This window comes from Anabrus simplex, chromosome 6 (genome assembly GCF_040414725.1).
Source record: "Anabrus simplex isolate iqAnaSimp1 chromosome 6, ASM4041472v1, whole genome shotgun sequence".
Taxonomy (NCBI): domain Eukaryota; kingdom Metazoa; phylum Arthropoda; class Insecta; order Orthoptera; family Tettigoniidae; genus Anabrus; species Anabrus simplex.
Window position 1 is genome coordinate 245,616,360 of NC_090270.1, and position 13,457 is coordinate 245,629,816.

The window sequence follows — 13,457 nt, forward strand, 5'->3', positions numbered from 1 at the left end:
ATAGGTTTCCTCCGGGTACTCCGGTTTTCCCTGTCATATTTCATTCCAGCAACACTCTGCAATATCATTTCATTTCATTTGTCATTCATTAATCATTACCCCAGAGGAGTGCGACAGGCTTCTGCAGCCGGCATACTTCCTGTCCTCGCCGCTAGATGGGGCCTTCATTTATTCCATTTCTGACTCCGTCGAATGACTGGAAACGGGCTGTGGATTTTGATTTGATCTACTCTAGTAAGGATAGAACATTTAATACCAGCTTTTGTGTGTTTCTCTCTCAGTTTATGCTTTATCGCGTTTCAAGGTGCTTTATGTCTGAAAGCCCGACTGATGTCCATGCAGGACCAATGGCAATCATTGCCGAACAACAGTAACAAAAGAACTCACTCCCTCGTTTCACATCCAGTCAGCGTTTATATAACGTGACGAACTGAATTTACTAGTTTATGCATCTTCGTACTTATAACCCTTTTGTTCTTGTGTAATATTTAATTTCGGCCGAGGAGGCCCTAACTTCCTTAATTTTAGCCTATGTTCAAAACTTAAATTCCCATAACTACTTAAAATGTTGACTTAAGGAATTCGTCGTCTTTGTCTTCTTAAATTATGACATTTAGTGTTTTTACTAGATAGATAAACACTAAACAGGCGAATGAAGATATTAACATGAGATTTACTGTACATCCTGAAGATAGAATTTACACGGCTATTTAAACTAGAATGGTAGCGTAGTTTTTATTTATTGAACAGTTGCACTACAACAGTAATTAACTAAACTACAATGGCACTTATACACACATTAACAGGCTAACAGTTACTGCAATCACGACTACCATGGCACTGCACTGTTTCACCGATCACACACGACAATAACTACATTCACAAAAACAAATAAGCAGTGCACGCCCGAATTTCTCTTGTCGTCCTCACATCATGAAGACGTATTAAACAATGTAACCAACTTACAGATTAATGGGCCCATTATCTTATTATTACATTTTAAATTTTGATTTCAGATTCTTTGTGTCACTGAATTGTTTCAATAGTCAGTTTACTGGAATTCATAGCTTTTGTAGAATCTTTTGGAATTAATCTGTAACAACAGTTAATGTAATATGTGGAAGAAAAAGCCTGGCGATGTTACTGTGGGCTCTGCCGGACAGCCTATACACCCGCCTGCATTCTTCCTTCCCTGACCTACGCTCCTCCCGCACCCCGCACACTTGCTATGTCTAGGAACCTACTGAAGGCTCTTCTGACACAGCCTGAGCGCCCCAAGACTAAAGAGAAAAGAAAATCGTGTTTGCTGGACATATCTTTGAAAATATAAAAGCGAAATGTTTAAGCCAAAATAAAGGGGATACGGAGCCGCCTATCTTACCAATGTTAAATTTGTTGACATGTTGACGAAGCGTTTTTTAATTGAACTTAAGGGGACTCAGATACATATATTTTTAAAGAGTCGAGAAATTGAATGATTTTTTCCAAAGAAACAGCCAAATCCCAAACAGTTGTACTCAAATAAGGAAATACCTCCATAAAAGTGTTAACCGATATGAGACAAATTCATGATGAAAATTCCACAGCTCTGTGATAAACAGTCACCAAGGAAAAGGAACATACATTTGAAAAAATTGGAAATTGTGAAAACTGCAGTTAAAACTTCCCTTATATGTGTTCGTATTTTAGTGCATCCCTGCCCCATATGAAGGAGAATATGTATCTTCCTGTGTTTCATACAGGCCTTTTAGCTTCCGTTTAGCCTTGTGTCTGGATTTCCTAGCTTTCTTGCTGCACTTCCTGAGCCATTCTTTCTGCTTTCCCTAGTCTTTCTCGGTCCAACTCCTTCATGGCATTCACACCATTCCTTTTTATTTTCAGTCCTAACTCCTGTGATACCAGACATTTAGCAATGTTTCCTTTATTTCAATTGGTCACTGCATTAAGAACTCCAATTCTTAGTGTTTTTATGCCCACAAAAATGCCTTTAGGAATGCGAGACCATATAACTTTGTTTACTGATTCAGTGAGATTTTGACTTTTCCCATGAAGACGCTTCTCCAACAGCTGTGGGCTGGGCAGATCTCTAAAAATGGGCTTTATTTCTTCCATACAGGCAAGAGGAAGGTGTGTGTATTTGGAATGATCGTAGGGAATTCCTTCTTCTTTTGCTATTAGTTAGTTAGTTAGTTAGCTATTTGCTTTACGTCGCACCGACACAGATATGTCTTACGGCGACGATGGGATAGGAAAGGCCTAGGAATTGGAAGGAAGCGGCCGTGGCCTTAATTAAGGTACAGCCCCGGCATTTGCCTGGTGTGAAAATGGGAAACCACGGAATCTTTTGCTCTTAGATATGGCAATATAATTCAACTCGGTTTCATTACTGACAATTGTCTCATTTTAGCGTAAGTTTAAATTACAATTGCGGCAAACTTTTAATGGTTAAACTGTAATATATTATTTTAAAGAACAGACTTCAAAGATTCATAAAATATCAAGAGTAAAAAATTATGTTTTTGACAATTTTAACTGTTCCGTATCCACTTAGATAACATTGTATAAAAGAATAGCACACCTCCGTAAGTTCTACATCGCTACATTTGTCCATCCCTTTATGTAATGACTAGCAGTTACCCGCGGCTTCTCTCGCGTGGATTTCGTAATTTGATAAAAGTAATCGTTCCTCGGTACTGCACTAAGACATCTGAAAATCCCTAAAGTATAAAACCTCACTGAAAATTTGAGTTTCATTTACCCCACAAACTCTTTGTAAACCACGTTTGTAGTATTGCCTTTTGGGGCTAAGATGACCATGCGACATAGAACTGTACACGTGAGAACGTCTTCTCTCAAGTAAAAAAAATGTTTCTTTATTTTTAAAGGACATTCCAAATACCGATTTGGCTCGTCCTTGTATGACAAATTCGATATTTCGCTTATATTAGCCTATTATTATTATTATATCTCCTCCTGTCGCCACCCCCCTCAAATTGTTTTGAAAATAAAATACAGCCAATGTCCCTCAGGGATTAAATAATGTTAGAATTTTGGTAGCCAGCTATGCCCAAACATACATGCATTATCTCGCTGCTCTGGAATCCTGGAGCCGACGCTGCCATGGTTACGGCAGTTTATTTCTTTATCGAATTTCCGAATTCCTACAGTAGGGGTGGTGTGGTGCCAATATCTAAATAACGGTTGGTTTTAGGGCCTTAAAACATGGTTTTCGGGCCCGTAGGGCTCACCGAGTTTTGTTCTTTATGCGAAAGGGCTTAAAATGAGCTTTGTCTCGTCCTTGTACGACAAATTCAATATTTCGCCTGTATTAGCCTATTATTTTTATATCTGCCCCGACCCGCCCCCCCGAATTGTTTTGAAAATAAAACATAGCCTATAGCACTCAAGGATAATGCATCTTTCTATTAGTGAAAGAATTTTTAGAATCCGTCTAGTAGTTTCTGAGATTACCCTCCAGATACAAACACACTCACAAATAGTATAGATTTACAGAGTCAAATTATGTGAAGTGTTTTTGAAATGGTGGCGGGGTGGCACCCAGAAGCACTTAATGCACCAACCGCCACTGACACACAGACGGCATCAAACTATTTCGTAAGCAGGAGGCCAGATTCACTCCGTCTCTAGAAAAATGTTATTGCGTTGTCGTTAAAAATTAACAACGAATTTTCTAATAATTAACTAACATAGATGTATCACATATCTTCATTATATTTTGTGAGGAAAGGCATGCTTAAGAATGTATATATAAGGCTAACTGAAAAGAGAAGTATTGATGTAGCCAATGCCTGTACTAGGAAATACTTCAAAGACGCCTCTATTGATATGATTGTTGTATTAGCCATTAAAGGGACAAAGGATAATAAATGCATTTCTAATTCTATCCACACTCGTAACCATAAAGTAGATGTAAAGGCAATTACCGTCCCTAATATTAAAATAGCGGAAAATGCACTTTTGCAGGATTACTGAAGGGATCTTTTTTTGCTACTTGTTTAAATTCACACTAACACGTCGAAGGATTTCGGCGATGGAAGGATGGGAAAATGTTACGATTGGGAAGGTAGCAACCGTTTGCCTGGTGTGAAAATGGGAAACTCGGTGCTTGTCAAAATTCACACAAACGAGGCTGGTATATGAACTGGCAAAGGAGTCTTTCTATATAGAGGATATCAAAATCAAACTAGGACTTCCATACACGATTGCATCAGAGAAACATATAAAAGAGCGGTATGAAACAAGTATTTGGGAAGATTTTTACAGCACCGAAGCCATGATGAACAGAGCTTGGACGATGGCAGACTATGAGCTCATGCATATGGTGACTCGTTTCGCGGTCAATGGTCTCCATCATAAAATATGCGTGATCAAGTCATTCCATACGCCAGGTGATAAGTGTAAATGTGAAATTTGCAACAAAACATGTACAAGATACCATCTACTCAGTTGTGCAAAAAGAGTGAAATTCCTCATAGAGTACAACAAGGAGAACTAACTATTTAAATATGCACAAATGTGCGCATTCCGTTTCATTCATTCAAAATGGGAAACAATGGAAAATCATCTTCAAGGCTGCCGACAGTTATTGAATGTAATTTTTTTTGCTAGGGGCTTTACGTCGCACTGACACAGATAGGTCTTATGGTGACGATGGGATAGGAAAGGCCTAGGAGTTGGAAGGAAGCGGCCGTGGCCTTAATTAAGGTACAGCCCCAGCACTTGCCTGGTGTGAAAATGGAAAACCAGGGAAAACCATCTTCAGGGCTGCCGATAGTGGGATTCGAACCTACTATCCCCCGGATGCAAGCTCACAGCTGCGCGCCTCTACGCGCACAGCCAACTCGCCCGGTTATTGAATGTTAAAAAGGAGGCCAATCCTATATACGGTGTTCGAACCCATTAGCTTATATTTACCTAATTTTTTTGTATAATGTGGTATTGTATCTCTAGATGTATGAAGCACGAAAGTTTTTGATAGTTTGGGAAGTAGTTTAAGTCCATTAGATATAATTAAGATAAATAATAGGGCCTACATGGTTTAGTCATCATCATCATCTGTTTACCCTCCAGGTTCGGTTTTTCCCTCGGACTTAGCGAGGGATCCCACCTCTACCGCCTCAAGGGCAGTGTCCTGGAGCTTCAGACTCTTGGTCGGGGATACAACTGGGGAGTATGACCAGTACCTCGCCCAGGCGGCCTCACCTGCTATGCTGAACAGGGGCCTTGTGGAGGGATGGGAAGATTGGAAGGGATAGGCAAGGAAGAGGGAAGGAAGCGGCCGTGGCCTTAAGTTAGGTACCATCCCGGCATTCGCCTGGAGGAGAAGTGGGAAACCACGGAAAACCACTTCGAGGATGGCTGAGGTGGGAATCGAACCCACCTCTACTCAGTTGACCTCCCGAGGCTGAGTGGACCCCGTTCCAGCCCTCGTACCACTTTTCAAATTTCGTGGCAGAGCCGGGAATCGAACCCGGACCTCCGGGGGTGGCAGCTAATCACGCTAACCACTACACCACAGAGGCGGACCATAGTTTAGTCTACCACAGTAATCCCTTTAAACCAAGCACTCCATTGGTAAACTCTCAGTTGTTGGTGCAAGGACTGTATAGTCTTTTATTTATAGTTCAATTCAATTGTATGTGTTGAGGTCGAGGTTAAACGGGTGCGGAGGGGCGGGGGATCGTAAAATTTAAAAAAAAACTTGACTTAAGACCATCATCTGCGTTAAAATGAGGTACAGTCCATTAAGTTTGGTAGGCTTTTCCGTCAGTAACAACAGTATTATAATATATACGTTTGTATGATATTATCGTAGAGAACGTATATTAATAAATAATAAGAAATTGATGTATTCTCGTTAATGCCTATAGTTCGCCTCTGTGGTGTAGTGGTCAGTGTGATTAGCTGCCACCCCGGACATCCGGGTTCGATTCCAGGCTCTGCCATTAAATTTGAAAAGTGGTACGAGGGCAGTATTCGATTCCCACCTCAGCAATCCTCGAAGTGGCGTTCCGTGGTTTCGCACATCTTCTCCAGGTAAATACCGGGATAGTACCTAACTTGAGGCTACGGCCACTTCCTTCCCTCTTGCTTGCCTATCCCTTCCAGTCTTCCTATCCCCCTCACAAGATCCCTGTTAAATATAGTGGGTGAGGCCGCCTAGGCGAGGTAGAGGTCCTCCTCGCCAGTTGTATCCCCGACCAAATGTCTCAGGTCCAAGACACTGACTCTCTTGAGGCGTTAGAGGTAGGATCCCTCGCTTAGTTCGGGAGAAAACAAACCCTGGAGCGTAAACGGGTTAAATAAATAAATTAAATAATGCCTATAAATAAAAAGCAGGAGAAGAGGATCTAAAATATTTTTAGCATAGTAGGGTGCATTTGTTTTGTGTGGAGTGGAGTGTCATATGGAGCTGAAATATGGACGTTAAGAAAAATACCATATAGCCTATTTGGAATGTTTTGAAATATGGTTGCGGAAAAGAAAGGAAAAAGTGAAGTGGATAGATAAAGTGAGAAATGATGAAGTGCTAAGAAAAGTAGGAGAAAAGACGCACCTGATGAAAACGATAAGGAAGAGGAAAATATCCTGGTTGGTTCTCTTACTACGTAGAAATTGTCTTCAACAGAGTGTGATGGAGGGAAAATAGATGGAAGAAAAGGAAGAGGAAAAAGAAGGTTTGGAATGTTAACAGATGTCAAACATGGGACAAGCTATGAACAACTGAAGCAAGATGCTCAGGACAGAGAATCATGGAGGATGTCCAGTTGGTACCTATCTCAAGACAGATTCACAGAAGAAGAAGAAGAAGAAGAAGAAGAAGAAGAAGAAGGGTGCATTAGTCTTCATATATATTATGTCTGTTGTGCATCATCAATTCTTTTTTTTTTTTTTTTTTTTTTTTTCAATTCAATACTTCACAAGAAAAATGTCAGAACTTTCAAAAGATTGTTCAATATTGCTGAAGTTTGACAAAATTTGGCAAGGTCTGATAGCATTTTGTTTTAAAAATGAAGGAAAAGCAAGCATAAGTTGTGGTTCTTGGACTAGCATTGGGACATTCTTGGAGAGAAGAAAAATGCACAAACAAGCATAATTTACTGGGGGAAAAAAATAATGTGGTTAGCTGCAAGATAATTTTTGCAATGTACTTCCTGCCATAGGCCTAATAACATTTATAGATGTTACATTGTTTTCACTCACATGAATTGAATAAGATTGATAGCAATGCAACGGAAATTCACATCTTATTACATGAAAACAGATTAATAATTCAATAATAATAATAATATTAATAATAATAATAATAATAATAATAATAATAATAATAATAATACCGAGCTCGATAGCTGCAGTCGCTTAAGTGCGGCCAGTATCCAGTATTCGGGAGATAGTAGGTTCGAACCCCACTGTCGGCAGCCCTGAAGATGGTTTTCCGTGGTTTCCCATTTTCACACCAGGCAAATGCTGGGGCTGTACCTTAATTAAGGCCACGGCCGCTTTCTTCCACTTCCTAGCCCTTCCCTGTCCCATCGTCGCCATAAGACCTATCTGTGTCGGTGCGACGTAAAGCAACTAGCAAAAAAAAAAGAAATAATAATAATAATAATAATAATAATAATAATAATAATAATAATAATAATAATAATAATAATAATAGTAATAATAATAATAATAATTGTTACGGGGTTACCTGTGGACCAGCAGAGGTGAAAGAAGGTGCCGGGGTGAATGGGTCTAACTACAATGTCACGAATTGATTTAAAACTTTAACAAAGGTTATATTTCTTTAGAATTTCAGAAATCAACAAATAACAATGTAACAGGTACAAGTAGCAATTCATAAACGAGTTTAGGAAAGACAAAATTGGTGGTATAACAGATCTTGGGCTTCAAGCCTTCACTTTATAGTTCCTGAGCTCCTAGCTCAAATTTACCAACACAAAATTTACACAAGGGTAGAAATCCCTCCATACATCGAGCGCTTGCTCCCAACTCACAATATCAAGTCTCCCAGAGGCACTCTTAAAACAGTAGAAAAGAGCTGTCGTGCTCTCACTTTTCCAAACCTATTCAAGGCTATATCAGAAAATTACAATCACTTGCCATCAAGGCACAACTTACAAAATTTGAAACAGGGGTATCAAGTACCGAACCTATTGGGCCGTAGCGGAAAAGAACAGGTTAAGTAAATGGCCCGAAACACAAATTGAATGGAGGCGTGTACTTGCACTCCTAAATATGCATTCTTAAAACCTAAGGGGCACTAGGCCAATGAAACAGGAGCTGTTCCCAAACTATGGAGGTGACTCGTATAAGAATAAATTAAGATATTACGGGAAGGAAGAAAACCAGTTACCAAACGTAGTCACCTCAAACCAATATGAAGGGGAGCTCGAGAGGGGTACATCACTCTCTATCCCCGATTTACAGTTAAAGATTTTATGCAGTTATTACATAAGCCGGCAGAAATTACATTTTCAGAAAAGTAGGTTACATAGTTAAAGTTTCGGACCTCTCCCTCGGGTTAAACTGCAGAGCTAGCATGAAATAAAGATGTTAATTGGCCATTACCTTGCCGAAGAACTGCTGCCTGATGAAAGAGGCACCTCCCGCCTCCTGCTTGACACACACTCTAAGTTAGATGACGATCAAATGGCCAAGAGACGTGAAAATCCACAGTTTATAAACCCTCAGGGAAAGTTCGAAACCTTTCACGAATAATCAAGACACGCCCATAGGATTTTATTGATTAACATCAAAAATGACACTCAGAATCGAGGAAGAAGCCTGTGATAGGCGGAAAATTAATTACAGAAATTCATGATTGGCTAAATTCAAAACTGGCGGAAGGAATGAACATAATTTAGTAAAAAAAATAACTTATGAACACCAAACTTCTTCAAAAAGTTCTTTCACTTCGCACCAGGGTGCATGATCGTACTTTATTAGCAGTGACATCTGTTGAAAAAAGTCCAAACTTCTTGATGAAGGGCAAACAAAACAAGTAGAAATTCACACAGTACAGGAAACTTCAAAATAACAAAATTTCGTTAGATTTCTGTAGTGACATCTTCTGAGTAAAGGTTTAAGTAGGTCTAGTTTCAAGTTCACGATTTCTCGAGAAGAGGAGTTCTTTTAGGCGCAAAATTTAAATGTGCGGCGTAGAGGTGTACCTCCCGCTACAGACCTTCCCCCCCCCCCCAACATGTCCTTCCAAGGGGTGATACAGAAGAATTTTGAAACATAATTACACTTTGAAGAAAATTTTCTTCTAAGTTTTCTTTTGAAGCGGATAGGTAGAAACTAGTTAAACTCCAGCCTAAGAGTGTCTTTGTTGCAGTATGCTGTGAAATACATGTTGATAGTTTTGACGGCAAGAACTGCTGCCGCTGCCGATATCCAGTTGACGTCGCCCGGACCCCTCAAGTACCTTCAGATACACCTCTCCCGCTACTATGAGAGGGGTAGTCGTGTTGATGGACGCCGCAGATAAGAAGTATATCTCCAGTCCCCAGATGAGTTGGCGGTAGGGGCACCGCACTTCAGCCTTTGCCGGGAGATGGACTCCGGCGCGCCATACACTAGTAGACTTCACGGGAATGGAGTGGGCCCGTACGCCACATCCGTGGTAGAACGGCGGGGAACGGCTGCGGGGGCACTGAAACAGTAAGATTTCGGCGACAGAAAGGTGTTGTTGGAGACTTGAGATTAGAGGGTACGATCTTTATTGGTGATGCTGAGGGCCGTGCGGCGTGGAAGTCTTTTTATGCCACTGGTGTGGATATGCAGGAGACGGGGGCTTGGTAATGGCCACAAGGGAAATGACAGCGGGAAAACCAGAGGGAAAGATCGTACCTACTATAGATAACACAATACAATAATTTGGGGCAGAAGGCCTCCCAAAAATATAACCTTCAAACTGCTGCTAAACGTTGATGGTTAAGTTAACAATGACATTACACAGGTTTCACCTGGGAGATGTGGACCTTAAAGATCATCTCGGTTGCTGGATTGCTCACCAATAATGTAACGGGAGTTAGGAAATCTAATATGATGCACGGCCCATGAAATCTGGGGTCAAGCTTGCCCGCAGGAACAAAGTTTCTTACCATTACTTGGTCTCCTACTTTTAAATTGGTGGGGCTCCGTCCAAGATCATATCTTTCCCTAACCTTTTCATGAGAAACTTTAAGATTGGTCTTAGCCTTCTTCCATAGATCTCTAATATTATCGGGATCTATTGTCTCTGGAAGAATATCATTAAGTGACGAAAGGTTACAGAGCGGCGTGTTAGGCACAAATTTAAACATCAAAGAAGCAGGAGTAAACTTATGAGACTCGTGAACTGCCGAATTCAAGGCAAAGGCCAACCAATGCAGGGACGTATCCCACCTGGAATGATCTTCATGATGAAAAGCAATGAGCGCTGGTCTATGATTACGATTGACCCGCTCAGTCAGAGATGGTTGGGGATAATACGCCGATGTTGTTACATGTGATATAGACAGATCAAAACAGAATTTACGGAAGAGGTTGGAGGTAAAAGCTTTGGTATTATCAGAAACTATATATTTACAAGGACCAAAAGAAGCAAATATGGTATTCAAACAAGAAATGGTGGACTGAGCGGTAGCCAGCTTAGTCGGAAATAACCAGGAAAATCTTGAGAAACCATCTACACACACGAGGATGAATTTGTTGGCGTTCCCCTTTGATTGGGGGAAGGGCCCGACGTAGTCGATATAGAGGCGTTCCATGGGGCGCGACGCTTGATGAGAAGCTAGTAGACCTAGCTTAGTGGACAAGGTGGGCTTACTAAGCCAACACGATTTACAAGCTTTTATTAATTCTCGAATTTCACCGTCCATACCTTTCCAGATAAACATCTCTCGGGTCTTTTCTCGAGTTTTGAAGATGCCTAAATGCCCCCCTAATGGGGTCTCGTGGTAGTACTTGAAGATCATAGGTACAAGAACAGCTGGAACCACAACTTTCATCTTTTGGTCATGCCTCGACGGGCAACATCAAACCCCATTCCTCAATACATAAGGGACGACATGTTCCCCGGAAGAAAGGGTTTCCATAATAGGGGCCAGCACAGGGTCTTCACGTTGATATTTTCAAATATCCCTAAAGAACATGGGGGCATCATTTAGAATGACATTAATGCCTGAAGGAAAGGGCGTGGGAAGAGACGAACTATCTTCCAATTCGGAGGTCTCCGCATCATTAGCAGACATGTGGCTTAGTCCATCCGCCACAACATTTTCAGATCCTCTAATATGCCTAACGACAAACTGGAAGGCAGAAATCTTGATGGCCCAACGGGCTATACGACCAGTACGACGCGGCCTAGCTAAGACCCAACTTAAGGCTTGGTTATCAGTTTCTAGGTCGAACTTAACATGTTCCAGATAGATGCGGAACTTCTCTAATGCGAATAAGACTGCATAACCCTCAAGTTCATAGATGGAATACTTGGCTTCTTGAGCCGATAGTGTCCTAGATGCGTAGGCGATGGGTTGCCTTCCGAGTTCAGTTTCTTGAAGAAGCACAGCCGCCACCGCCGACGACGAGGCGTCGGATTGAACGATGAATTTCTTCGAGAAATCAGGCATAGCAAGGACAGGGGCGTTGCAAAGAGCTAATTTCAGGTCTTCAAATGCGGCTTGTTGAGACGGTCCCCATTCAAATTATGACGCCTTTCCTACGGAGTAAGTTCAAGGGCGCCGCTCTGTTAGCGAAGTTAGGAATAAATTTCCTGAAGAAAGTCACCATGCTTATGAACCTGGCAATATCTTTGATGTTTTTAGGAGGTTTGAATTCACGGATGGCCTGTATTCTAGAATGATCAATAGAAACACCATCGGGCGACACAATATGCCCTAGGAATGACATGGAAGATTTAGCGAAACCTACCTTAGATAACTTCGCAGTTAACCCTGCCTTACGCAGGCTATTAAGGATCTCTTTCAGACGATGTAGATGTTCCTCAAAGGTCTCAGAAAATACGACGACATCATCAAGATAATGGTAGAAGTATTCGAATTTGATGTCGGAGAAGACCCTATCTAGCAGTCTAGTTAACACAGCTGCCCCCGTTGGGAGCACGAAAGGCACGCGGTTGTACTCATACAGGTTCCAATCCGTGGCAAAAGCTGTTAAATGTTTTGATTCCTCGGCTAGAGGGATCTGATTATACGCCTGATTAAGGTCTAAGATGGTGAAGAACTTAGCTCTCCGAAACCATTAAAAACAAGAGTGAAGGTCGGGAAGAGGCACAGATTGTAAGACCACCTTCCGATTTAAAGCCCTATAGTCAATCACAGGGCTGAAGCCACCTTGGGGTTTCGGAACCAGAAATTGGGCGACGAATACGCCGACTTAGAGGGTCGAATAATACCATCTTTTAGCATTTGGTCGATGATTTCCTTAAGAGCCTTCATTTTGGGAGGAGATAGCCTATAAGGTGGAAACCTAACGGGGATCGAATCCGTAACCTCAATTTTGTATTCAATAAGGTCAGTAACACCAAGAGTATCGGAAAATACATTCGGAAACGACTGACACATCTTACGAATACTATCAGCCTGCTCCTCAGGTAGATGTCTAAGATCTAACAACATCTCATCCTGGGTAGGCGAAACGGATGAACATAATGCAGAACTACACTTAAGCAAAGGATTTTTACAGTTATTGGCAAATTTGAAGGTGCACGACTTGCTCTGAATGTCGAGCACTAGACCAGTAGAAAACATGAAATCCGCTCCCAATATTACCGGGCAAGACAAGTTCTTAGCCACAAACAATTTAACTTTCCAAGTAAATTTAGAAATCCGAATTTTGGCAAAGATGAAACCTTAAATTTCTAAAGGAGAGGTATTGGCCGAAATGCATTGAACCAAAGATGAACGATAGTCAGAAAATTTATAAACAGACTTTAATTTAGAGTACCATTCTGCCGAAATAATAGAACAAACACTCCCAGAGTCTAATAGAGCAGTAATGGGCTCATAATTCAATTCCACTTTCAGAAAAGGTACAAGTGCGGGGGTCTCCGCCGCAATCCTAAGGCATTCTTTGGAGCAGTCAAGTGCTGAGTTAGAAGAACTTCTACCTTGTTCCGAGCTTGAGCTTTCGGACGGTCTAATAGGGGCTGAGTCTTGAAAAGATGAACACGCTGACTCAGCCGAAGCCACTAGTCACTTTCGATCATTCGAGTTGGTGGAGGTTGCACCAGAAGTTGAACAGGAGGGGGTGCTATTGGCGTTAGGGCAATTCTTGGCGATATGAGAAAACGAGCCACATTTAAAACAGCCTTGGGATGACCCTGCTCCATTCTTTGTCCCACTCGATTGAATCAAAGGGCACTTGTTACGGAGATGATCTGCCGACCCACAAGCATAACATTTGCGGGTGGTGATGGTTCGGCG